The sequence below is a fragment of the Myotis daubentonii genome, chromosome 14 (assembly GCF_963259705.1).
Source record: "Myotis daubentonii chromosome 14, mMyoDau2.1, whole genome shotgun sequence".
Taxonomy (NCBI): Eukaryota; Metazoa; Chordata; class Mammalia; order Chiroptera; family Vespertilionidae; genus Myotis; species Myotis daubentonii.
In genome coordinates, this window is record NC_081853.1 from 29,677,897 (window position 1) to 29,705,405 (window position 27,509).

At 50.8% G+C, this 27,509-nt stretch overlaps 1 protein-coding gene across 3 annotated transcripts in view; it reads right to left on the bottom strand.

Moving 5' to 3' along the window:
* The window catches only part of MRAS (muscle RAS oncogene homolog), a 42,643-nt gene extending 28,648 nt beyond the window's left edge, over window positions 1-13,995 (bottom strand). The window contains exon 1 of one of the 3 annotated variants that reach the window (XM_059663828.1): window positions 13,696-13,995. The gene's annotated coding sequence lies outside the window, so the exon portion shown is untranslated. Of the gene's footprint in view, window positions 1-13,295; window positions 13,613-13,695 lie in introns of those variants that run through there. The other 2 variants (XM_059663829.1, XM_059663827.1) reach the window with 2 other exon arrangements.
* Window positions 13,996-27,509: the final 13,514 nt, after the last annotated feature.

Genomic DNA, 27,509 nt, shown 5'->3' on the forward strand with positions numbered 1-27,509 from the left:
GGGTCGTGGGGGTGCTACCACCTGGCCACTTGGCCGCATGGCCTCAGAGTCCCACTCAGCCCCCACTGTGTTCCCACGCCCAACCACTGACAACAAGCCGGGGAGGGAACTCAATCCAGGGCTGAGGGGCAAGGCTCACCACCTCCCCCCTGTTCGAGGCTGGCTCCCAGCTTGAGTGGCAGCTAGGGACAGAAAGGACGAAGTGACTTTATGTTTAAAGCTGCTGGATTCTCAGACCTGGGGGCCTATTAATATTTTCCTAGGGCCGGGACAGTCTCACCCCTAATTAAGAACTTCTCAGTTTTAGGAGAAATCTGCATGCCCATTGGGAAGGTCATTCACACCTGCCCTCCTTTGGGGGGGTTCTCCTTAACACTCGGGGATTCCCCAAACTTGGCAGGCCACTGCCTTACCCCTTCCCCATTCGGATTCAGCTGCCCCTCAAAGGAAGACTCCTGTGAGCCCCTGTGTCCTCAGGGCACCTCTTCGGGCTGCTAGGGCTCAACCCTTCATATGCTGGACTAGGCCAGCACGCCCTCCAACCCCCACCCCACTGCTCACCGCTCCCCTGGCCTCCAGACCCCCTTTCCCATCTTTTTGCCTGGCATTCTCTTCCTCTTCCTCGCCCAGCAGCTCAAACCTCCCTTTACTCAAATCTGAGGCCAAGGCCTGGCAACTTTGCCATATGTGGCATGTCCACCTCAGTGCTTGGCTCTGCCCTCTGCCCGGGCCTCTGCAGGCACTGCCCTCCACCATACCAGCTTCACGGCCCCCTGACCAACCCAAGCACACTGCTCCTCCCAGAACACTACCCACGGGTGCCTGGAGCTCTCCCCGTGATAGGGCGTGCGGGCACCCCTGCCCCCTCGTGCAGCCTCTGCTCCTGCTGATTCCCAGGATGGCATCCTTGAGGACAGGTGGCACCTGATTTGTCAGGGCTCCAGCCCCTGGCAGGGCACCGTGAGGTCTGCCCATGAGTCTCTGCCAGCACTGGCTCCCCGCCGGTGAAAGCATGCCCTGGGGAAGAAGCAGCCTCCCCGTCTCCCTTAGGAAGCCTGTCTCAAACCCACGCTCCCGAGTGATCCCTCCTTCCTGGGCCCTCCTCCACCGCCCAGGCCTCCTCCCACCAGGCCACCTCGCTCCTGACTGCGGAGCGCCCCCAGGTAGCAGGTGGCAGCCAGAGTGCTCTGCAGCCATTGTCCTGTTGACTCCCCACAGCCTCCTAACCAAGAAGGCATTGCTCAGCTGTCAGTGATGAGGAGCCCTGAGGTCACAGGTCTGTGCTTGTACAGGCCACACACCTCCATCTGCAGGGAGCACGGAGCTCTGCCTCTCCCAGGAGCCGGCCTCTCTCCTCTCCTTCCCTCAGTTCTAGGAGCAGGAGGTGTTCTACTGTCATATTTACCCCCTAGGTGGGGCGGGGGCGGGGGGGAGGGGGCGGAGGGCTGGACCTCGTCTCCTGTATCTCAGGATTCATCTGGAGCCCTGGCACAGAGACGCTCCAGGCATCAGCTGTCTGCATTTCCAAAGTCAGGGCTGACAGTGGGGGCCGCGAGGGAGTCTGGCTTGGGTGGAGGGTAGGGCAGAGGTGGTGTGGGTGCAATGCCCGGGGGCCACGCAGAGCCCAGAGGAGTGGGGTGAAGCCCTCCTCAGGGAGATGCCATGCCAGGAGACCCACTAGACATACGTGGCACCAACCCAGCAGGAGGAGCAGGTGGCAGGGCGGAGCTCCTTCCCAAACATCAATCGGTTGCCTCCTGCACATGCCCCGACCAGGGCCTGGGCCAGGGAGGAGCCTGCAATGAAGGTACATGCCCTGGATCGGAATCGAACCCGGGACCCTTCATTCTGAAGGCTGACGATGCTCTATCCACAGAGCCAAACCGGCCAGGGCCAGAAATCTGACTTTGTATGTGAGACTGATTTTTTAATGTTGGCTACCAATGAAAAAGCTTTACACATTATCTAAGCCGAACAGATCACTGCCCTGGGTGCCCCAGCTACCAGGTCTGCCCGGAGTGCGCCCCAAGCAGGCACACACCCAGGGCCCTGGCCACTCCAAGGCAGGCCACCCTTCGCACTGCCTGGGCCCGGCCCGGCTTTGGCCCCGAAGAGGTGTGAGGTTCGAGGACGTGGAAACAACACCGGGCAGCAGCTGGACTCCTCAGCCTGAGGGACACTTTCCAGTCCAGCGCCGTCAGGGGCGGGCACAGCCACTGAGTGCGTCAGAGCCAGGGGAGGGGGAGGGCCGGCAGGCACCTTCACAAGTGGCTGTTGCTTTGATGTGTTTCCTTCGTTTATATTCAAACTGTTAAACACCATAAGTGAAAAACGTGACCATTTTTATGTTTGACCCACAACTAGAAGAAGCCGGCCCCGGCTCTTTCCCGAGGTGGGGCCAGCCAATCCATCTCCCTGTTAAAAGAGTCATCAGACTTTGAGAGCCCAGCAGGAGCCAAATCAGGGAAACTTCCTGAACACGAGGAGGGCATGGCAATGAGCAGCCTGGGGCGTGGGATTTTCCTCTGCAGAGGCTGTAAAGCCGGCCTCAGAGGGGGCGGGGGGGGGGGGGCTGCCTGGCTCTGGAGGGTTGGACAGGGCTGAAGGCGGGGTGGAACGACTGATTTAAACTCTGATGTAAGCCCACTCCGCGGGAAGGCCACTTTTCACCTTTCTCCCCAAGCTCTCCACAGCCGCCGCATTTTCCCTGGTCTCCTAAGCAGCCTGCCCAGGCTGGACGACTAGCCCTGGATGGCAGAGAGGGGCAAACAGCAGAGTGGGCAGACCTGCACCCCCCCCCCCCCGCCCCCGGGGATCAAACCCCCAACCGAGTATGTGCCCTGACCGTGAATGGAACTTGAAACCTTCAACCACTGAGCCACTTGGCCAGGGCTTACATACAGCACTTTATAGAAGGTCATGAATCAAAGCATTCGACCTTCTGCTAGGCATGCAACCTTGGGCACATGGCTCTACCCTTTGTGCCTCAGCTTCCTCACCGGCAAAGAACAGTACCCACCTCGCAGGGCTGTTTTAAGGACAGAATGAGCTACTATGAGCAAGTACTTAGAACAGCACCTGGCACATGAGGTGCTTGCTATTATTATTCTCATTGTGTCGTAGGAACTCTTGTCAAAGTCCCCCCTCCACCAATCTGGCCAGAGGGGTGCCCGAGCCGCACGGGGCGGTGGGTTTTAGACTGTCCCGAAGTGCTCAGGAGAAGGGGAGTGGGGGGAGACAGGCGCTCCCTTGGAATCACCTGGTACAGCCACTCCCCCGGGAGACCCAGCCGCTCAGCTAGGCCACCCTAGGGCTCAACAGGAAGCACATTTTACTTCTGATGACAAGAGGAATAATCGCGACCCGCAGTCCGTGCTGGCTTGTCTCAGGAGTGCAGATAAAGGGAAAAGCTGATCCCCAGCACTCTTGCTGGTTCCTACTGCGGGTAAAGGTGTGGGACTGGGGTGCAGAACTCCTGTTTAGGCAAGTCCTTAAAAAAAAAATATATATATATATATATATATATACTGATTTCAGAGAGGAAGGGAGAGGGAGAGAGAGATAGAAACTTCAGTGATGAGAGAGAAACATTGATCGGCTGCCTCCTGCATGCCCCCTACTAGGGATCGAGCCTGCAACCTGGGCACGCATTGAACCCGGGACCCTTCAGTCCGCAGGCGGACGCTCTATCCACTGAACCAAATCAGCCAGGGCTTTAGCCAAGTCCTATAATGGCTCTTTTCAGATATAAAAGGACAGGCCTACGGCCTAGTCTAAATAGCTGTCATTATTGCTCTGCAGTCAAAAGTAATGGAAAATTGGAGTTTTCAGAAGTTCTGGGGATACTGTCCAGGAAAACTGGCCACTGGAAAACGGCAGTCAGCTGAGCCTGAGGAGACAGCCAGCCAGCAAGCAATTCTCCAAGGGCGTGAGCAGGCAAGGCGGCTGTCTGAGGAGCTTAACTTCTGCCCTGCTCTGAGCAGCGGGTGACCCCTTCCTACACGTGGTGGGAGCTGTTACAGACAGCAGCCTCGTTGCCTGGTGAGGCTCAGGAAATGAGGAAGCCAGTGGCTACTGTGCGCATGCAAAGCGTGGCAGCTGACCCCGCCGAGGCCAGGCGGCCAGCGGGCACAGGCCCCGCCCGAAACCCCTAGAAATACTGCAGATTTCGTCAATGCTTGACTAATTTTTTTTTTTTTAAATAATATACTCAGAGCACTTCTACAAGGAGAAATCCTTCGGGAAGAATGAAGAAATATTGGGGGAACCACCGCCCCAGTTCCACATGTGTGGGTTGAGGCCTGACCCCATATAACTGGGCTAGAGCAAAAAGAGGGACAGGTGGCTGGGACATCTGGCCCCTGTTACAAACCTGGCAGAGGAGGCTCACAGCATGGGGGACAAGCCCAAGGTCACAGAGACCACAGGGAGGGCAGAAATTGGAGCTCACGCCCATGTCCCAGCCCACTTTCCTGTGGGTCTGCTGAGGAAGGAAGGACGGACTGAGGGTTCCCTGCGGGCCCTCTGGCTGCCAGTTCTGCCGCCCTGCTGGTGGGCCCAGACCCCTGCCGGGGGCCCACTCCTGCCACACAGAGGCCCACCCAGCCCTCCGCCCAGCTCCCCTACTCACACCAGCCCCAAACAGAAAAAGCCCCGTCACACGCTTTGTTAGAACGGTTATTTTGTTAAAGTGCCAAGTGACCTGCTCCTCTCCCCCTTTCCATGCCTCCAGCCGGCCCCAGTTTGAGTCCAGAAGTAAAACAAAGGCTTTGTTTCTTTATTTTGATTTCCTCCGTGAAATCTCAAGCATGCAGGAAACACCCACCCAGGCCCAGAGAAGTGGACTCGGGCCGCTGTCCGCTTCGGGAGGGTGGGTCTGGGGGTCAGGGAGGGGGGTGGGTGCGAAGGCTCTGATGCCAGCTGCCCTTGGCTCCCGGGAGTGCCACCAGGACACCTGGGGCCTGGCTTCCTTCGCAGGAAAAGAAGGGCCTGGGTGTGAGGGGCACGGGGCCGTCCCAGCTGTGCTGCCCAAGCCTCTCGACCTGAGGAATGTGGGTGTGGAGGGATGGCTGGGAAGACACATCTCATACAAGTCATATTTTTTTCCCCCATAGATGCCCCAAGGCTTCGGGACAGTGGCCCCACCCTTTCCCATCATCTCCGGCTCCCATAAAGCAGCCATTGAAAGAAGAGCATGACAGAGGCTATTTTGGGCTGCTGAGCCTGCTTGTGAGAGAATGGTCCTCGCCAGGAAAGGCGGGTTTGCCTCCATCTCTTCCTTGGGACCTCGCTTCCAGTGGAGTGAGAATGAAAAGGGCCGAATCTGTGGGTTATCTAAAAAGGGAGATTTTCAAGAAGCTATGTTGAAAATCTAAACGATGAAACGAAAATCCTTACACTGAGTGAAAATTAACTTTGCTTTTGAAATGATCATAGAATGCTTTGGGGAGGCGAGGGGCCGAGGCCTCCCAACCCCACCGCACCTTCAGCAACCTCCACGCAGCTCCACTGCCTACGGACACTTTCACTTTTCGTCTGGGTCCCTGGGACACGAGGGGCAGCCTAACACACAGTAGGTAGAGCAGGTTCTTTCAAAAACAGAACTTTCCTTTAAAAAGTGGGCCTGCATACTCTACCCGGCAAAGCTGTCATTCAGAATTAAAGGTCAGATCAAGAGCTTCACAGATAAGAAAAAGCTAAAGGAGTCCATCACCACCAAACCAGGATTATATGAAATGCTGAAGGGTATTCTTTAAGAAGGGGAAGAAGAAGAAAAAGGTAAAGATAAAAATTATGAACAACAAAGGGACAACAAATACACATCTATCAACAAGTGAATCTAAAAATCAAGTGAATAAAAAAACTGATGAACAGAATAAACTGGTGAATAGAATCGAATCAGGGGCATAGAAAGGGAGTGGACTATTCTGGGGGGGGGGCGGTGGCGCGGGAAGGGGTGTGGGGGGTGAGGGAAGAGACTGGCCAAAAATCGTACACCTAAGGACGAGGACAGTGGGGGTGGGGGTAAGGGCATGGGGTGGGGTGGGAACGGGGTGGGAAAAAAAAAAAGTGGGCCTGCAGCCTCATTGCAAATGAAAAGGTTTGACAGACTTCGGGAGACACTCTTCTGGTTCATTGGCCTGTTGATTCCTATGCAGAGCAACACAGCGCGCATTCCTCCAGTTTTGTAGTGTATTTTAACGTGTGGTAGGACTAGCCCCTTCCTACTTACTAAAGGGTCTATCAGCAAGGGAATAAATGCTCCAATCTGATTTTGAGATACTTCATTTTGGTTAACTTTAGGATAGATGTGTGTGTGGGGGGGGGGGCAGGTAAAATTAGAGATAGAGAGCCCTGCCAGGTAGCTCGTTTGGTTGGAGCATCGTCCCCATGTGCCAAGGTGATAGGTCGGATCCCCAGTCAGGGCACATAGAGGAATCAGCCAATGAATGCATGGATAAGGGGAACAACAAACTGATCTCTCTCTCCTCTCTCTCTCTCTCTAGCTACCTTCCTCTCTCTCTAAAATCAGTAAATTTAAAGTTATTTTTAAATTAGAGATAGAGAAGCCGTTCCAATGCTATTGCAGTAATCTAAGTGAGCGATGTTAAGGCTGGAGCCAAAGGAGAGATGGTTAGAAATAATGGGGGGAGTTTAAGAAATAACCAAAGCCATCAATATTTGGAAAAAAGAGTAGGTGTGTACACATAACATGCATGCATATTTGTGTGTAGTCAAATGGAATTGGTTTTCTAATATGTCTAACTGCCTTCACTGGTACAGTCCCTGATCACTTCTGGGGGAGACAAACCCCAACAAAGCAGGTTCTCTCAAGGTCTGCGGCCCCAGCCCTCGCTGGCTTTGCAGCATCTCCACCCGAGGGAGGGAGGAGGGCACAGGCAGGGACAGAACACATTTCCACTCCTTCTTACCACTTAATAAAGAGAACACGGGGGCCACCTCAGGTCCCCAGTGTTTTACTATGAAATCAGTTCAGATCTTTGCTCCTGATGGTGCATGACTCCCTGCAGATGGGGCGTGTGGACGGCTTTTCCAGAAGCATTCGCATCGTCCCTGCCCAGCTTTTAAAAGCACTGCTCTGCTAGCTGCTCTAACCCAAGCTCCAGCCCCACGCAAGCGGGATGGGGGGGCGTGGAGGCAGCCGGGGGTGGAAAGCAGAAGGTGCGAGCAGTTGGGTGAGAAACGTGTCCTGCTGTCATGGAGCGCTCACACCCTCTGCAGCTGGGGAGCGGCCTCGCCCTCGCCCTCCCGCCCCCCGGACCTGGGGCCAGGCACCCTCTTTCTGGGAAGGCTGAGGAAAGGGAAACATGGAAAGGTGAAGTTAGGGTTTAGAAAGGTTCTAGGTTGGACTGCAGCCTTCCTTCCTTTAATGTTTCTATTCCAATACCTTAGAATAGAAAATATATTTTGTTAAAGATCTTGTAAGTGAGCTGCTCATCAAATCGTTGTCATATAATTATAAAATGAAAACCATGTTTATTCTCTCTCTTTTCCAAATATATACACCCACCGTGTAAATGACAGTTCCGTTTGCACAGCTGCCGCTACATTATGCTCTGCAGTCTGGCCTGAGCCCACAGGGTGAAGGCAGATGTTCTCTGAGGGTGAATCCACTTTTTTGAAAAGGGTTAAATCCAAAAATGCACACTCATCTTACTCCCCTGTGGCTCCTCCCCAGCGTGGTCAGAGGCAGCGAAAGGATCCAGCGACAACCGCCATGGACAAACCAGGAGGTGTTTTCATTGAACCAGCTGAGGATCTGAGCTGAAAAAGCCGGTGCGTGGGAACCCCGGAGCCAGGCTCCGAAAGCCGCCGCAGGCTGAGGACCCCCACACCGAAGACGAGGGGTGTGTTTTAGGTCCTGCACCATCATGAAAAGGGCCACATGGGCAGTAGGTAGATGGTATTTATTATACCATCCCTTATGGTTTTGGCTTTTAATTTCTTTTTAATTCAAAAATATACCACGTGCACAAATGATTTAGAGGCTCGTGATTGACTGTAAGATTAGTGACAGCTCTGGCTGGGTGGCTCAGTAGGTTGGAGTGTCGTCCCGTACACCAAATGGTTGAGGGTTTGATTCTCCGTCAGGGCACATACCCGGAGTGTGCGATACGATCTGGTTGGGGTGTGTGGGGGAGGCAGCAGATTGATGCTTCTCTCTCACATCAATGTTTCTTTCTCTCTCTCCCTCTCTCTCTCTCTCCCCCCCACCCCCCGCTCTAAAATCAATGAAAACATATCCTCAGGTGAGAATTAAAAAAAAAGATGAGTGAGTGTCAGGGAAACCCACTGTCATCAGGGTCCTCTCTCCGCCTCTGCCAGCAGCCGCTCCGGCACCTCTGTGGCCTCTGCTGCCGCCTACGTCCTGTGCTCCCTCCTTTCTCCCCGGAGACCTCTGCTCCACGCTTCGCTGATTACATGTGGCCAGGCCCCGAGGACATGTCCCGTGAGCAGCAGGAGAGAAGGGACGTGCCGCTTGGGTTCCCCAGTGCTGGGAGCAGTGCAGGGTGACAGGAGCACCTGCTGTGGGACCAAGCAGAGTCCTTCCGGCCTGCTTCTCCGGCTGGGGCTGTGGGTGGCCTGCTTAACCTCCCTGGGCCTCAGTTTCCTCATCTGTAAAAGGCTAATGGCAAAATTATAAAGTAAAATGGCGAACAGAGAGAGGCTGGCCCATGAGTCTTCTTTGTTGCAGGAAAGATGGGAAGGAGGAAGGGTGGGGAGGGAAGGAGGGAGGGAGGAGCGGGCGGACATACAGAGAGGCTGTCTTTAAACCCCGCCGTTTGAGGAGCAGTTGACGAAAGTGGAGCTGCTGGTGCTGGAGGAAAGCATGATGGTCACAGGTTTGTGTGGGACAGATCCAGTGGGACCGCTCGCGTGCGGAAGGAGAAGACTTTGCAAGGGTGACAGACCCCCAGATGGAGGGGCCTGACTTGGGCAACACGCTCCCTGCCTCTAGAAGGGTCCAGCTGAAGCCCACAGGCTGCACTGCAGGGAGGCCTCCCCTGCCGAAAGTTTCCCAGCCTGAACTCAAGGGGTCACTTAAAAATCTTCCTTTAGCCTTAGTTGGAGCTAAATATCCATTTAAAAAAAAAAAAAAAAGGCTTGAGGTGATGCCTGCATTTTTTTTAAGTGTAAACAAGTCTCTAACTAATCAAAGCTGTATGTGACCCACCTAAGATCATGGCGCTCACCACGGAGAAATAAGCTCTCTGGGTCTGAATCCAGTCCACACAGGCTCCAGGGGGCCCCGCCGGGGCTATCAGCCTGTTATCTGAGGGTTGCTTGAATGCTGATAATGCTCTTCATTTTTATAACCCTTTCTGGTTTCCCAAGCATGTTCTCATCTGTGTATTTCATCTAATCCCCATGACAACCCTGAGGGCTCAGCCGAGAAGTCACAGATGGTGCCTGGGCCCCTGCAGCACGGGACCCACCCGAGGCCCTATAGATAGTCACAGAGGCACGGAACCAGCTCAGAGCTCCCAACTCCCCACCCCACCCTCCTGCATGCTGCACAGCCAAATCCTTCCCTGGTGCTCCCCCAAAATCTTTCCCAGTGCTCCCCGGAACCTCATTAGCAAAACATTAGGTGTCAATTTAGATAGACACATGCCAGGCTCTTTTGATGAGACCCAGGATGTCACGTCAACAACCGGTAATGACCCACACTGTCATTTGGCCACTGGCCATCCGCAGGCCTCACTGAGTAAGCCACCAAGAATACTAAAGGACAATGAGCACTAAAGGACATGGCTACGTTAGGAGCCCTGCAACAGAGATGGCTGCAGAAGGCTGCCTCGGGTCATGCTAACAGGCTAAAAGGGCCTAGGGGCTCAGTGGTGGGGGCCAGGCCAAGGAGGGCCAGGGGGAGGAGTCTCTGAGAATAGGCAGGACAACCTCATCACAGGCAGCAGGAATGCTACCCAGAAGACTGGAGACGGACACAGGGAATGCGTGGCAGGTACCAAGGAGTGCAACCATGGCTGTCTGACGCATGAGGCGGCGGCAGCACTGCTGGCCTTATGGTCAGTTCCGCAAGACAGACCCGCTGGCGGACTGCATAGACTTCAACTCAGGCTGAGAACTGACAACCGTCCACTCTGTTTCCATTCTTGTCACTGCCTCTAACACGACGGCACGCTGGCCTGGCCGGAAGGCAGAGGGACACCGTAAGTCTTAGGTAAACAGCACCGAAGTAACATGGCTTAGACCGGGGGCTCTAGCTGGGACCCAGCCCTCGTTTTCAGAAGATCCATGAAGCCTCTGAACTGTATGCCCAACTTTGTACATCTGAGCAACTTTTCTCTGGGCTTCTCCCTGGCATGTTGAAGAGGCTGTGGCCCAAGAAAGTAAAATCCACTGCTCTGTACCTCAGACCCTCAGCCTACTTGGCTGCCTGTTCCATGCAAGAACTTGCTGGAAGTGGCACTAACAACCATCCCAATCCCTGTTTATAGACCTCACGTGAGCTGAGAGCATCTTTGGGAGATCTAAAGTCTGCTTAATCCACCAGTACTTGGGTTTTCTTATTTGCAGCCAAAAGCATCCCCACTGACCCAGTACCACAGGGCCCAGTGACATCACCCAAGACTACGAGGGTTGGCAAGGCCTCAGCGCCCACCAACAAAATTCCTCTCAAAGCGCGGCCTCTAGAGCAGCGGTTCTCAACCTGTGGGTTGCGACCTCTTTGGGGGTTGAACGACCCTTTCACAGGGGTCGCCTAAATATATCCTGCGTATCAGATATTTACATCGCGATTCATAACAGTAGCAACATTACAGTTATGAAGTAGCAACGAAAATAATTTTACGGTTGGGAGTCACCACAACATGAAGAACTGTATTAAAGGGTCGCGGTATTAGGAAGGTTGAGTCTAGAGAACGGGCACCTGCCAGATGCCCCAGAGCACAGGGTGCTCCCCCAGCTCCTTCCTCTTTCTCCTCCGCAGACAAAGGTAACTGTGCCGCCTAGCCAGCCAGATGCCCGCCCTGGGCCCGGAACTCCGTGCACACCCTGCGGACACCTGAGGGCATTCCAGCTTTGCACAGGAAGGTGCGCCCACTGGGTTCCCGTGCGTATGGGTTGTCTAAAGGACGCCATGCCCCTGAGCAGGTATGTTTTCAATCACTTGCAGGGAGGCACCCTCCATCTGGGGGCATTTCATGGGTAGAACAATGATTACACCAGATGTGGAATATAAAATGGAGGTCGCACTTCCCTGAGAACGCACTCGATCTAGCAGGCTGGCCAACATGTGATTCTGACTGATGTCAGAGCCAGCCGCCCCGGAGCTGGTTCAGTCCATCGGAGCCCAGCGGGTCCCCCTGGTTCCAGGATCACTGGCGCCCGGAAAGCAACCCCAGGGATCACACACTTGTCACTTTATAGGCAGCTCAGATCGCGGAAGGCATGAAACATCTGCGGCTAGAGCCAATAATAAAATAAAAGTTATACCCGTCACAAAAATGTCTTATGTAGATGAAAACAGGAGTCGTGGAAAAATACAAACTGCCTTATGCCGGAGCAAAGCTGGCAACTCCGGGAGGCTGTGGATTGCCTCACAGGGCTCCGTGGGGGCCCTGGCCCCCCCACTCCCCCCCAGAAAGAGGCTGGCAGACCCTGCCGCTGTGAAAACCCCAGAGCATCAAAGCCCCACACCTCCTGCCCTGGCAGCGAAAGGACAAACAACACCGCCAACCACGGACGGAGACTCCGGCTGGCTGGCCGCTGGGCCGCGAGAACAGGCCATGGGTGAAAGCTGTGGCCTGAAACATATTCCACCCCCATCAGCAGGGACATGCAATTTACAGGAAATTAGGAGACTTACAAAATGTGAGCCAGCTCGAGTTTCTTCCTTCAGAAGAGCAGGAGCAAGTCTAAGAACTGTCTCCGTGGAAGTGCACTGTTCACAGCGAAGCCCCTGACACGTGTCGGTTATTGAATACGAACAGCTCACCACCCCACACTCCAACTCACCAGGGGATGGCCATAGAGCAAAGTGTAACCCAGGCTGCCCCTGGAGCCTTCCAGGCCAGGACAGCCGGACCCTCACCGCTGCCGGCTCTGAAGCCTGATCCCAGACAGGATGGTGGGCATGTGATGGGCCTTTTAGCCCAGTTCACCCCCCGCTATGGGGGTAATAATAAAACCTTTCGGAAGGAGTCTCCTCAGATGATGAGCCAGCACGTCCCTGTCTGGGGTGCGTGTGCCCTGATGGCTGCTCTGTCAGCAGAGCCTCAGGGTTTTCCCAGTCAGATCTCCTCATTACTCCCGCTGCCAGGAAGGTCACTCACGCTTTTGCGGCCACAAGTCTGAGCCTTGTCCGTCACTCACCCTCTCGGTCAGGTCCAGGGGCAGAGCTGGGTCCTGGAGCGGCAGGAACCATTCCAGCCCTGAGCTCCTTGATCAGGGCCATGATGACAGTGGCTCTTGTCCACCTCTCCAGACGCCGCCAGCACAGACCTCGGGTCCGGCCACAGGCTAACTGGGCGTCCCGTGCCCAGGCTCCTGCCAGGCACCAACTCCTCTAGGAGGCCCTCGCGGACCTTCCACACTGTCTGCTCCCAGAAACCCTAAGCTTCCCGCAGCCCAGGACCGACCACGCTGAGCTGTGGCTCATTGCTCCCGGCCCTTCCCCGCGAGCAGCAGCTGGCACTGTGCCCCCCGAGACACACACACACACACACACACACACACACACACACACACACACACACACACACAGTGGGCGCCCCAGCCAGGTCTGGTCAATGAATGAGCCCAGCCCGACCCGTGAGCAGAGCCCCGCGCGCAGGGAAGGCTTGTTGATGAAGAAGGTGCTGTTTGTTATTCAGCTGGATCTGACAACTCTTCCCGCGGATCCCAGCGCCCGTCAACGCCATTTTAGAAGGGGAGAAAGCGCCCCCCCCACCCCTCCCCAGCCCCACCCCACCCCAGCCCGCTACCCACCACCCCGCGGGGTCTCGCCGGGGCAAACAAGGAACCCAAGTGCGGTTATCACAAGAGGCTTTGGGGGCGGCGGGCAGGCCCTCCCCACTGGAGTCTCACTCGTGGCCGATTTCACGACCGCACACCGTTATTCGGGAGCCTGGGGTGGCGGCCCAAAGCCGCTCGGCGTCAGCCCCGGAGCGCACGCAGCTAGGAGCGCGCGGCCCGGCCGGGGCGGCCACACCTCCAGCCCCGGAACAAAGCGCCCGCCCGGACCGGGGGCCGCGCGGCCGGGCCCCTTCCCCTCTCCTCCGCTCGGGGCCCCGCCTGCCCCGACCACTCACCGCACGCTCCAGCCCTGGCGGGGCTCCGGCCTCAGGTCGCCTCCCTCATGCTCCAGCCGGACTGACGGCTGCTGGCCCGCCGGCCCGCCGGCGGCTCTGGCCCGTCCCCGCCCCGGCGCCTCCTTAAAGCGACCGCGCCGCCCGAGTGCGCCCCGAGCGCCTGCCGCGCGGCGCATTCCTTATATTGCAACAGCGCTGCTAAAAATAGAGCGCGGCGGACGCGGGGGGAGCCGGGCCCCCAGCGGCGACCCCGCCGTGCCCGCCTGCACCCCGGCGCCCGCCCGCGCAGCCCGCGAAGTGCCAACCTCCCGTGCGGACTCCCCCGGCCCCGGCAGGGCGCGCGAGCCTGACCGCAGCACAGGCCGGCGCTGCCGCCTCCCCCGCGGCCCCGCGCACTTACCCGGGTCCGACGCGCGGTGCCGCGGAGCAGGCTTTAAGGCGGACGCAGAATGGGAATTCGCCCGGCCCCTTTAAGGGCCTCTGCGCTCCGACCTTTAAATCTCCGCTCCGCTCGGCCAACTTCTGAGCCGCCCCGGTCCTCGGCGACCGGGATCGCCACCCTCGCCGGCTCCCCGAGAATCCCGGGGCGTGTGTCTTCTGGATCCTGCCTCCAGGGCCGCCTTTCCCTCCGGCTGCACCATGCCTGGGCTCAAAGTTCGTTCACTGGGACGCGGCTGGGACAGGCGACACTCACGCTCCGTTTCATTGTTTCGGTTCCGCTAACTCCTCCACGGGCGTTATTTTCCCTCTTTTAAAAATAAAGGTACAATTCGCATACCATAAAATTCCACCCTTTATTCAATTTAGTGGTGTGTAGTGCATTCCCAAAAGTTGTGCAACCCTCACCATGATCAATTTCCAGAACATTTTCATACCCCCCCCCCCCCGCGTCCCCAAGGAACTGTGCCCATTTGCAGTCACTCCTCCTTTCCGCCCCCCTGACGCCTCACCACCCACCCCCACCTCCCACACTCCCTGGAAATCACTAACCTAAGTTTTCAATTTGCCAGTTCAGGACATTTCGTATGTTGAATCACACAACATGTGGTCTTTTGTGACCAGCTTCTTACACGTTGCACAATGCTTTCAAGGTTTATCTACGTTGCAGCATGTAGGAGCACGTCATTCCATTTCATGACGGAACAGTATTCCATCCTATGTGTACACCACCTTTTGTTTACCCACTCATCAGCTGATGGACAGTTAGGTTGTGTGTGCTTTGGGGGTATTCTTATATAATAAAAGCCTAATATGCTAAGTGTCCAGTCAGCCATTCAACTAATCAAAGTGTAATATGCTAATGATATGCTAAGGATGCTCAACTGCTGGCTCTGACGTGCACTGACCACCAGGGGGCAGACACTCCAACCAGTAGTTTAGCTTGCTGTTGGGATCTGGCCAATCCTGGACTGAGCGAGATGGGCCAGACACGCCCTGGAGCCCTCCTGCCATCTCTCCCTGGCTGGCCAACCTCCTGTCCCTCCCCAGCCCCAACCCGTGCACCAGTGGGGTCCCTCAGCCTGGCCTGCGCCCTCTTGCAATCTGGGACCCCTCGGGGGATGTTGGAGAGCTGGTTTTGGCCCAATCCCGCAGGCCAGGCAGAGGGATCCCACTGGTGCACAAATTTGTGCACCGGGCCTCTAGTTATGAATAAAGCTGCTATAAACATTCTTGTACAAGTCTTTGTATGAACATGTTTTCACTTTGGATATACACTTAGAAGGAGAATTGTGGGTCATGTGCTAACTACGTTTAACATGTTGAGGACTCCCCCAACTGTTTTCCAGAGTGGCTGTGCTGTTGGACATTCCCACCAACAATGTGTGAGAGTTTCAGCGTCTCCGCATCCTCATCAACACTTGCTACCGTCTGTCATTTTTATTATAGCCATGCTAGGGGAGGGGGGCGAAATGGAATCTCAGTGTAGTTTGGATTATCAGTGTCATTTCTGAGGATGCTTTTTTTGTGGGTGGACCTTGGTGATGCCTTAGAACCAACGTTACACACCCAGAGAACCCAACCCCTTATCATTTTGAGAGTTTTGCCCTCCACCCCAGGCCTGAAGGGACCTCAGCTCCCTGAGTCCTCCGTGCCACACTGGGGCTCCCAAACTGATGCCGGTTTTCAGTGGCATTCCAGGAGCCATGGAGCCATTCCGATGAGAGCCACTGTGCCCCCCGCGTCCCCACTTCCACCTGTTGCTCTGAAGGCCCCATGGACCCCTAGACCCTGTGGCAGGGGGAGTGGACTGGGTGCCATCAGGAATTTTTACCTTGGTAGGGAGTAGCAGAACTGGTCGAGGAGGGGGCTCGAGGGACAGATGTTCATCTTGGCTGGCTGGGTCTTGCCCCAGAACCTGCCCTTTCTTCCCCTTCCGTTTACCACAGGCCTGGGGGGCGGGGGGCGGGGGTCGAGGGTCTGTGGGTTTTGGTTGTCTGTCAGTCCCTCCTGGGCCCTGACTGGCACAGTGGCCAGACTGGTGCCCCCAGCTTGAGCTGAGACGTCTGCACAAGAGTGTTTAAAAGATTTGCCTTTATACCACATTCATATCCAAATCTTCAATAAACTGTCTCTTCGGAAATGGAATTTAAACAGCTACCAGTAGTAATCACGCACCGGTATCTGAGACTCTCTGAGGGTGAGTTAAACCCTGCAGGCTGTGGCTGGGGTCTTACAACAGGGCACCTGTCCCATCTGGGCTGCCTCCTCTGCGCTTTAGACCCTAAAACACAACATGGCTCCGTTGCTGGCAAATAGAAGCTTCAGAGAACAGGGTCACTGAGCAGAAAAGTGAGGCCTGGTTTGAGAGTTCATTCACCCAGTAAACACTACCAGAGCACCTATTGTGTATCAGGTGCTGTGTAGCACCTACTGTGTGTCAGGACCTACCTCCGAGCAAACTCAGAGTGCCACTGAGGCACAAGGGTGTGGAAGAGAGAGGCACCAGGGGGGCCACAGGCTCCCAGAAGACGAGTGCCTAAGCCAATGCAGGGAGGTGGTGAGTGCCAGGGCAGGCTTTCTGTGAGAGAGGATGATTGAACCAGGGACGGAAAGACAAATAACCATCAGCTAGACTGCTGAGAGACAGAAAACCTTATATGCTGAGGCATGCGTGAGTTGAAGTCTTTCCAAAAATTCCTGCAGATCTGCATGGCTGAGCAGGTGTGTTTGGGGCCTGGTAGAAGGCCAGACTCCTGGCCAGAAACCCAGGCAGGACTCAGGCCCAAGTTCCAGGTCCTGAGGTCCAAGGCCGGCCACAGGCCTGGAACCAGCACCTGGAATGGGGTCAACATCAGAGCAGCTGGCCTGACCCAGAGTAGAACTTTCCCGCTCAATGACATGAGCGAATGTGCCTCATCCACTGTGATGTGTCCTGGGCTCGCCTCCCTGTCAGGAGGCTTGCTGAGTGCCATGCCTGAGAGCAGACCCAAGCTGGTGCCTGGGGGTTCCGTGGGAAACCTGGAGGGATGGGGCGGGGGGGGGGGGGGCGCTTCAGGGCCAGGAGCCAGCCAGGTCATTGTGGCACAATCTTCCTCCAGAACTCCCTGCCCCAGTGTGGTCCTGGGGGTAAAGGCAGCTCTGGGCTCCTGGGCATTCATGGTGTTTTGGCATGGTCAGAGTGATGGGCCTGCACACCTCCCAGCAACTCGTGCAGAAGGACTTAGCCACCCTGTTTTCATATATTTTTATTGATTTTAGAGAAGAAGGGAGAGGGAGGAAGAGAGATTGAAACATCAATGATGAGAGAGAATCATTGATCTGCTGCCTACTGCACATCCCCTACCGGGGATCAAGCCCACAACTGGGCATGTACCCTGACCAGGAATCGAACTGTGACTTCCTGGTTCATAGGTCGCTGTTCAACCACGGAGCCATACCGGCTGGGTCCCACCCTGGTTGTAGACGTAAGCCCAAGCCCAATCCCAGCCAGTAAACTGAGCTACAGTCTACTAGGTCCTGATGGGCAGGTCAGTGGTGTGTGTGTTTGGTGTTGAGAAAGCAGGGAAAAGGTGAAGAGGACACTAGCACTCGTTCCATCCCAGTCTCTCAGGCCTGTGGCTGAAATTAGATCTTTTCTGACCCTGAAGCACCAATTATGGGTTAGCAGAAGGGCCTCACCCCACCCACATACTAGTATGTGTTCATACCATCAGCTGACCTTTCTTCTGTGCCAAGTTCAAGGCCGTTCTTCCCCGGGCTGCCCATGATATGGCACCAAGAACTGCTTTGTCTTTTCTCAAGGTTTTCTTTTTATTTTTTATTTTTAATGATTTCAGAGAGGAAAGGAGAGGGAGAGAGAGGTGGAAACATCAATGATGAGAAAGAATCATTGATTGGCTGCCTCCTGCGCACCCCATACTGGGGATTGAGCCCGCAACCCGGGCATATGCCCTGACTGGGAATCGAACCGTGACCTCCTGGTTCATAGGTTGACACTCAACCACTGAGCCACGCCGGCTGGGCTCTCAGGATTTCCATGGCCTTTACTGATACAGGTTCAGTCATTTCTCATCTTTAGCTCTCTCTGTGACCCCCACCTGACCTCCCCCTCACTTGCTGCATTCGAAGCTACGCCTAGCTTTCCTTCTCTGGTGCTTATTGTCCTGATGCTTATGGTTCGCCTCTCACATGGGCTCCCTCTTGCTTTCTGGAGCCAGAAGAGCAGTTTTCAATCAATCTACTTCTCACTCATGGCCAAACTTCTCCAAAAAGTTGTCCATACTCAACTAATATATTTGTTTCTGATCATTTGTTTTTCTCCTCCATGGCTCTCCCTCTGTTTAAACTAAAATCCAGTGACGTTTAAACATTTTGGGCTACAACTCATAGGAAAAAATAGGCTTACATCGCAAACCAGAACACACGCATTCACACACAAGTGAAATAAAAATTTTATGAAATGATACTTACCTTGACTATGTGTGATGCATTCTGATCTTTTCTATTATTTTTCACTAAAAATTGCTAGCAAGACCTACTAAATTGATTTCATAGGCTGTGACCTACAGTCTGAAAAACATGGATTTGTATCTTGACAACCCAGAACTTCAAGGTAGTGACATTGCAGCCAAAATTTGTTAAGAAAGAAAAGTCAACTCTAAGATTTTGAAATACATGCGAGAGATGAAAGTTTAAAAAGAAAAGATTTTTTATTTTCAAAAGCCGAGGAAAGTTTCTCTTCTAGGCAGGATGTAGTAGGTTCTGGCAGGCCAGAGCTCCTACCGCAATGAAATGGGACGAGGTTCTCCAGCTGTTTCTCTCCCCTTCCCCAGGACATTTGCCAGTTTGGGGTTCTGGCCAATGATCAAGCTTTGCCCAGAAGGAAGACCTCTAATGGAAGAAAGAGAAACCAGCAAAGCTTTTAGTGGCCATGTGGTACTAGAATGGCAAATTAGAACACAGGTGCCCTTAGAAATACAACCAGTTTTCTCCACCTGGCATTTGCTGAGTTCTGGGCCTGAAAGTGCTTCTAATACGCAGAATGGAATCTTCCATAGTCCCATCGTGCTTAAAACACAAAGGCTCCCCAAGAAGAAAGGGTCGCCTCAAATACAGGTCCAGCTCCTCCCTCATGATGTTTGCCACATTTTTCATCTCCGTGGCAACAGAGCCAGGAAAGCTAGACTGGGAACCTCTGAAGGGCAGCTCTGAATCTCCACCGTCTTTCATGGATGAAGATACAGAGTTACCTGAAGGTTCTCGATTAAAATGCACATGGGAGTGGAAGGGGTAAACCAGGGATAGATTGTCCCGCAAAAGTTAAAATTCAGCCTCAACCCAGCTCAGTTCTTCGCCGAATTGAGATGATCATCCCTCACTCCTGTCTTAAGAGAAGAAAGAAGGAACACTTTGGTTGGCAAATTACATCATCTGAAGTCCCCATACCTCCTATGTGCAATGTCTGCATATAGTAAAAAATAACTAGGCAGATGAAAAGGCATGAAAATAAAATGGACAAGCAAGAGAAAAAATAGACAATAGAAGCAGATATACAGATCATTCAGATGTCGGAGTTAGTAGGCAAGACTTTAAACAACCGATGGTAGAGGAACTGGAGCTCTCACACATTGCTGGTAGAGGTGTAGGCTGGTGTATCCACAGTGATTTGGACAAGGAATTTTTAATGTACAGAATGAATAAGTATAAGAGGGGGCTACCTATTAAGGGGGAAAGATAATTTTTAAAGAATATAGTTAAAGCCGATATAGAGAGCATCCTCAAGGCCTACGGCAGATCACCCAAGGAAGGAATAAACCTATATGAGGTCCTGACCCTCACCTTCTTCCACCAAGCTAAGATCCAGACCTTGTTGGAGCCGGGGCAACCATGGCTCACTGGATGAGGAAGTCCGCTGACATTCCATGCAGATGGAATTCACTGGAAGGCATTCCTCTTGGGTGCTGAGGGAAGCCTCCATGGGAAGGAGCCACACTGTGGAAGTGGCTGGAAAACTTCCCACAGGAGAGATGCGCTGGAAAACCGACCTCTGGGGTATTGGAGGAAGCTGCCCACAAAGATGAGCTGTGTGTCTCTGTGTGGCTGCAGGCGCAGGAGCCAGGCGCTGCAGGAACCTGCCAAGTGAGCACACCAGAGCCAGGAAGAGGAGCCTTTCTCCTGCAGAGGCTGTAGTGCCTCTAAGACGAAGCTTAACATTACGCCAGATGACAGAGGGGACATACTTGCAGGGTCCAGCTCCATTAACACAGAGCAGGCACTTAAGGTTGGATTTGGAGCCGAGAGGCAATACATTGATAACTGGCACAACGGGCTTTGAAAAACTGTTTAGAAGAATCTACTAAAGCTAAATATACGCCTACCTCTGATTCAACATTTCTCCTTCTAGGTATATATCTAAGAGAAATTAGTAAATACATTCACCAATCAACATTTATAAGAATATTTATAGCAGCTTTAGTCACAATAGCCAAAAACTGGAGACAACCTAAATGTCTATTAACTGAAGTATGACTAAATAAAGTTTGGGTTAATTATATAATGAAATACTATACTGCAATAAATAACAATGAAGTACTGATGCATAAATAACACAAATGAATCTCATGGACATTATATCAAGTGAAAGGAACCAGGTGAAAAAGACAACATTTATGAAGTCCAGTAAAAAGTAAAATTAGCCCTGGCTGGTTTGGCTCGGTGGTTAGAGTGTCGGCCACAGACTGAAGGGTCTCAGGTTCGATTCCCGATCAAGGGCCCATACTTCGGTTGCCGGCTTGATCTTCGTCTCCCTGATCAGGGTGCGTGCAGGAGCCAACCTGTCAATGTGTCTCTGCCACGTTGATGTTTCTCTCTCTCTCTAAAAAAACAAACAAATATTCTCGGGTGTGGATTAACAAAACAACAAAAAAAGGAAAATTAACTGATGATGATTGAAGTCAGGATAGTGACTATCTCTTGTGTGTGTGTGTGTGTGTGTGTGTGTGTGTGTGTGTGTGTGTGGTGGGGGGATGGGGGGTGAAAACCAAGTGGGAAAGAAGTGCTTGGAAACGTTATGTATCTTGACCTGGGTGGTGGTTACATGGATATATGCAAATGTGAAAATTCATCAAGCTACGCTTTAATGATGAGCAGATTTATCTGTGTTACACTGTATGTGATATACTTAAAAATTCAGATTATCCCATCTACAGTAATATGTTGAATAAAATAAAAGATAAAGTAGATGAAAGAAGAGAAAATGTCACCAAATAAGTGGAATCTACAAATAAAATAAAATGAGCATTCTAGAACATAAAAAGTATAACAACTGAAATCAGGGACTCATTGGATAAGTGTAATAGCAGATTAAACACAGCTGAGCACAGGGTTAATGTACTGGAAAGCAGGTTAAGAATATATCGAAACTAAAGCACAGAAAAATGATCAATAGAAAAAGAGATAATAGTATAAAAGACATGCGGATATATTCAAATGTTTGACATTCGTATCATATCACTGCAGTCCCAGAAGGAGAGGAGAGAGAGAGTGGGACAGAAACGATATTCTAAGAGAAAATGGCAGAAAATGTTCCAAAACTGGTGAAAGACATAAATTCAAGGAACTTGGTGAATTCCAAAAACAAAAAAAACTCATGTAGGCACATCATATTACATTGCAGAAAATAGGGTTAAAAATAATTTTTAAGGACTGGACATCTTTCTTCATTGAAAAAAAAAAAAGGCTTTAATGAGTGTTTTCTGGAGCTGATAAGAAGCAGAGTTTGGCCCACAGCCATTGCCTGCCCGTGAGCAGCGTGACCCGGCCTCTCCACGGGGACTCCCTCAGTGACACTCTGCAGCCAACACCCGGAGCACATCTTCTCGATAACACCCAGCCCCAGCTTGCAAAACAGTGGGAGAGTGATTGCCATTTGCAGCTACATGTTTTCCCGAGTCTTAGCATTTGAAATATTGTAGTAACAAAATCAGAGAAAGAAAAATTGCCTGGGATTTGAGCCTAAAATGCAGAGCTTGCTCATTCAATGTTGCTCAATATTCTGAAATCCAATGCCATCATCCTATTGACAAACAAGATAGGAAACAGTTTTTAAATCCCCGATGGCTTAACTTTTAAAATATTATGTTTACATTAAAGCAGATACGGATATGGCATGTAGTATTCCAAAATGCACATACATCTTTGAGATAAATATTAGCAATGTTAGGGAATTCAGAAAGCCATTTAGCATTACGCCTTCCGTCTTCAGGGGCGGTCATTCGAGAAGCTTCGGGGACACACTGGTGGAGGGGAGTCTTTGGTAATGGGGTCTTCCTGAGTTGACTGGGATCCAGGTCTGTCTCAAAAGCTTCTTTTGTTGGACCAAATAGATGGGCAAGGAGTTGTGTTCTAAATGGGAATTTAGAAGGGAAATAGGTCCTGCTCTCCAATCTCCCAGAGGAGCCTAAACAACCAAGGGACAAAGCTCATCGCCTCTCTAGAGGTATCAGGAGCTGTGAAGGTCTGAGATGTCATCCCACTTGCAAGCTAACAAGTTATCTTCCCACAGTTTGATGGATGCTGGCAGAAGGTGTGAAACTCCTGGGTTGGAGATGAAGAATAGGTTATTACTCACAGCAATGGTAGTAGCCAGGGTATTAACATTTTAAAAATTAAATGGAATGAGGTGACATTGGTTAATAGAATCTGCAGTGAGGGGCTGGCCCAGCTCATCCTTCTAGAACCATCTCACCCAAGCCTGACTGGCAAAACCAGGTTAAGATTCTGGGGTCCCAACTAGTTGAGGCACCCAGAACCCACCAGGACTCGGCAGTCAGAGACACTTGGTCCATCCCCCACGTAGATAATGCCTGGATGCCTAGAGCCCATCCCAGATGCACGATGATGGCACGTGTCGCCAAGACATCCAGCTTCTTGCAAGAAACCTCAGTGGTTCCCCCCAACTCCCCACTCCCAGGGCACAGGTTCCAGTGCTCAGAGTGGGAACCCGCGCTCCAGGGCTCTGGGTGGAGCATGAAGAGGCAGCTGGGGAGCCAGGGAGACAGGAGGGCGGCTCCCACACATGGGGCTCCCTCCTCCACCATGAGGTGAGCGAGTGAGTATATGTAAGAGACAATAACAAAAGGACATTAGGAGGGGGAGACGAAAGCATTCCTGGTACATTCTTCCTAAAAACAAAGCACAAAACTAAAATAAAGACTACGCAGAGCAAAAAGAAAATGTTCCTGGGTCTCAGAAGGGTTTCCCTTGAGCAAATCGCCCCCTTGTGGCAATGAATGTGACTTGCAGGAGGAAGAAAAAGGTTTTGTTTTTCCCATCTTTCTCTGAAATGCTGTAGTAACCCTTAATGTTAAAACTTTTTGCATTAAACAAAGCAAAACTAACATAAAAAAGGACTTCTCTTAGGGTAGGTCTAATTAAAGCAGATGTCTTTGTTTTGTTTTTTTTTTTGTGTGTGTGTGTTTTGTTTGTTTGTTTTTTTAAATATATTTTATTGATTTTTCACAGAGAGGAAGGGAGAGGGATAGAGAGTTAGAAACATCGATGAGAGAGAAACATTGACCAGCCGCCTCCTGCACATCTCCTATTGGGGATGTGCCCACAACCAAGGCACATGCCCCTGATCGGAATCCAACCTGGGACCCCTCAGTCCGCAGGCCGACGCTCCATCCACTGAGCCAAACTGGTCTGGCTGTGTGTGTGTGTGTGTGTGTGTGTTTTTTAAATATATATATATTTTTATTGATTTCAAAGAGGAAGGGAGAGGGAGAGAGAGAGAAATATCAACGTTGATTGGCTGCCTCCTGCACACTCCACACTGGGGACTGAGCCTGCAACCAGGCATGTGGACTCAACTGGAATTGAACCCAGGACCTTTCAGTCCGCAGGCCTATGCTCTATCCACTGAGCCAAACCAGCTAGGGCAAAGCTATCCAATCACTGACCCATATCATAAAATATGTAAAAGGTGGAAATTTCATTAAATCAAGATATAAAAATCTGGGTGACCTAAGGTGATCCATTTGGGGAAATTTGAAGAGGTTCTGTATTGTCTAAACTCTACACTTTTGAAAGTAAAAAGAATTACTATTTTTTAAAATATATTTTATTGAATTTTTACAGAGAGGAAGGGAGAGAGAGAGTTAGAAACATCGATGAGAGAGAAACATCCATCAGCCGCCTCCTGCACATCTCCTACTGGGGATGTGCCCGTAACCCAGGTACATGCCCTTGACCGGAATCGAACCTGGGACCCTTCAGTCCGCAGGCCGACGCTCCATCCACTGAGCCAAACCGGTTTCGGCAAAAGGATCACTATTAATAAGTACACAGGACAACAGGTGTGAAATTGGGGACACGTGGCTCCCCTAAATTTGTTTCTGTGGTTTAGTCCGGCAAAGATGTGGCTACATTTTATAGCAGAGATCATGTGGCAAGAAATCTAACCCTTTCAAAAAGAATAAAAAGTTTCCAACCTTCCGTGTGCTGGCAGGAATTTAGTTTCTGGTTTGAATTTTATAAACCATTCAAAGCTCGAGTAACCACCACCTTGTGGCAACAAACACCACTTGCAGCTAGCAGACCCATTTTGCAATGCTGAATCCCAGAGATCTTTGTATGGATGTGCCACCGTTGGATTACTCATCGAAGGACATCTTGATTACTTCCAATTTTTGGCGATTACGAATAGAGCTTCTCTAAACATTTACACGGAGATTTTTGTGTACCCATAAGTTTTCAGATCAACTGGGTTAAGATGTAGGAGCATGACTGCCGGATCACATGGTAAGACTACGTTTTGCTTTGTAAGAAACTGCCAAACTGTCTTCCAAAGCGGCTGTATCGCTTTACATTCCCACGGGCAATAAATGAGTGCCTGCTGCTCTGTATCTTTTTAAAAATTTTATTTATTGACGAGAGAGAGAGAGAGAGAGAGAGAGAGAGAGAGAGAGAGAGAGAGAGAGAGATACTTTGATTTGTTGCTCCACCCATTGATGCACTTATTGGTTGACTCTTGTATGTACCCTGACCGGGGATGGAACCCACAACCTTGGCATGTCAGGACAATGCTCTAACCAACTGAGCTACCTGGCCAGGGCTGCTCTGTGCTTCAACAGCATTTAACATTGTCAGTTTGAGATAGCAGACATTCTAACAGGTGTGTAGCAGTATCCCATTATGTAATTCCCTAATGACAAATGAGGTTGAGCATCTTTTTCATTTGTTTGCTTTATATCTGTATATCTTCTTTGGTGAAGTATGTGTTCAGATCTTTTGACCATTTTTAAATTGGGTTGTTTGTTTTCTTACTGTTGAGTTTTGTATATTTTGGATAGAAGTCCTTTATCAGATATGTGCTTTACAAATATTTGCTCCCAGACTGTGGCTTGTCTTTTCATTCTCTTAAGTCTTTTGCAGATCATGAGTTTTTTTATTTTAATAAAGTCCAACTTACAGTTTTTTTTTTCTTTCATGGATCATGCTTTTGGTGTTGTCTCTAAAAAGGCATTGCTAAATCCAAGGACCACCTAGGTTTTCTCCTATGTTTTTTCCTAGAAATTTTATACTTTGGCATTTTACACTTATGTCTATGATCCATTTTTAGTTAATTTTTGTGAAAAGATTGGCTAGCTTTGCCCAAAAGATCCAGATTCATTTTTCTTTTGCAAATGGATATCTAATTATCCCAGCATCACTTAAAAATATGTTTTGTATTGATTTCAGAGATAGGAAGGGAGAAGGAGAGATAGAAACATCAATGATGAGAATCATAGATCGGCTGCCTCCTGCATGCCCCCTACTGGGGGGTTGAGCTCACAACCTGGGCATGTGCCCTGACCTGGAATCGAACTGTGATCTCTTGGTTCATGGGTTGAAGCCACATGAGCCGCACCAGCCAGGCTCCAGCACCATTTTTAAAAAGACTTTCCTTTCTCGATTGACTTTTCTTCGTCCCTTTGTCAAAGATGAGTTAACTACATTGGTATAGGCCTGTTTCTGGACTCTCTATAATGTTCCATTGATCCATGTATTGATTCTTTTACTAACATCATGCTGCTTTGCTTATTGTAGCTTTATAGCAAGTCTTGAAGTCCAGTAGAGTGAGTTTTCCAATTTTGTTATCCTTCCTCAGTATCGTGTTGGCTATTCTGCATCTCTTACTTTTTCATATAAACTCTAGAAGCAGTTTGTTGATTTCCACAAAAGAGCTTGCTGAGATTTTAACTGAAATTATGTTTAATCTATAATCACAATGGGAGGAATTGACATCTTGACAATATTGATTCTTTTTTTTTAATATATTTTATTGATTTTTCACAGAGAGGAAGGGAGAGAGATAGAGAGTTAGAAACATCGATGAGAGAGAAACATCGATCAGCTGCCTCCTGCACATCTCCTTCTGGGGATGTGCCCACAACCCAGGTACATGCCCTTGACCGGAATCGAACCTGGGACCTTTCAGTCCGCAGGCCGGCGCTCTATCCACTGAGCCAAACCGGTTTTGGCAACAATATTAATTCTTTAAGTATTTTCAGTTTCTTTCATCAGCTATTGTTGATTTCTAGTTTAATTCTATTGCAGTCTGAGAACACACACTGTATTACTTTTATTCTTTTAAATCTGGGAAGGTATGTTTTATGGCCTACATTGTGGTCTGACTTGGTGAATGTTCCATGTGACTTGAGAAGAATCTGTACTCTGCTGTTGTTGAATGAAGTATCGCTTAAATGTGAATTCGATCAAATGTATTGATGCTGTTATTCAGTTCAACTATATCCTTGCTCATTATCTGCCTGCTGGATCTATTCATCACTAAAATAGTGGTGTGAAGTCTTCAACTCTAATAGCGGGTTTATCTGTCTTTCCTTGCTGTTCTATCAGGTTTTATTCCATGTATTTTGATGCTCTGTTAAGTATTGTTATGTCTTCTTGGAGAACTGACCCCTTTAATATAATGTAATGCCTTCTCTTTATCCCTGATACATTTTCTGCTTTGCCTGCAGTCATTTAGCTATTCCAGCATTCTTTTGATTAGTGCTATCATGGCATAGCTTTCTCCACCTCTTTACTTTCAACCTATCTGCGTCTCTATATTTAAAGTGGATTTCTCACAGCACACAGTTAGGAATAGTTTTTATCCACTGACAATCTCTGTCATTTAATTTGTATATACTATTTGTATAGACAATTTGCACCATGTTTGTAACTGCTTTCTATTTGTTTCACTTTACTTTTATACCTAATTTTGAATTTGTAATTTTGTATTCTCTGTCTTAAAGGGAACCCCATAAAAACTGAAGTCACCCTTAATGTCTGGCATGCATTAAGCAACGGTAAAAGAAAAAGGAAAAAAGTTGCAGACCAGCCCTGGCGGGGCTGGAGAGATGCAGGGATTCCGGACGCAACTGTGTAATATAATACCGAGGCAGGCGCATGGTCTCTGCTGGGTGGGTCCAAATCTCCCAGAAACTGACAAACACCTCAGCCAATGAGAGTGTTTCTTTCGTCCAATTCTGACTGCAGGGAGCCCACCTGCCCTTCTGCTGGGTCCGGAGTGGGCGTGGCTTACATGTCGCATGTTTATTGCCTGGCTAACTTGGTGTTGGTCTGCGTTGCCAAGACGACCATGGCTGAATCACTGACGACTGGCTTGTAAACTCTTGCTGCACGTTGAAGACTGTGTACCTGTTGAAGATCATTCACGGTGGTTCAGTTCCCCAGGAATACACTTACCAGTAGGAAAAAACAGGATTCTGT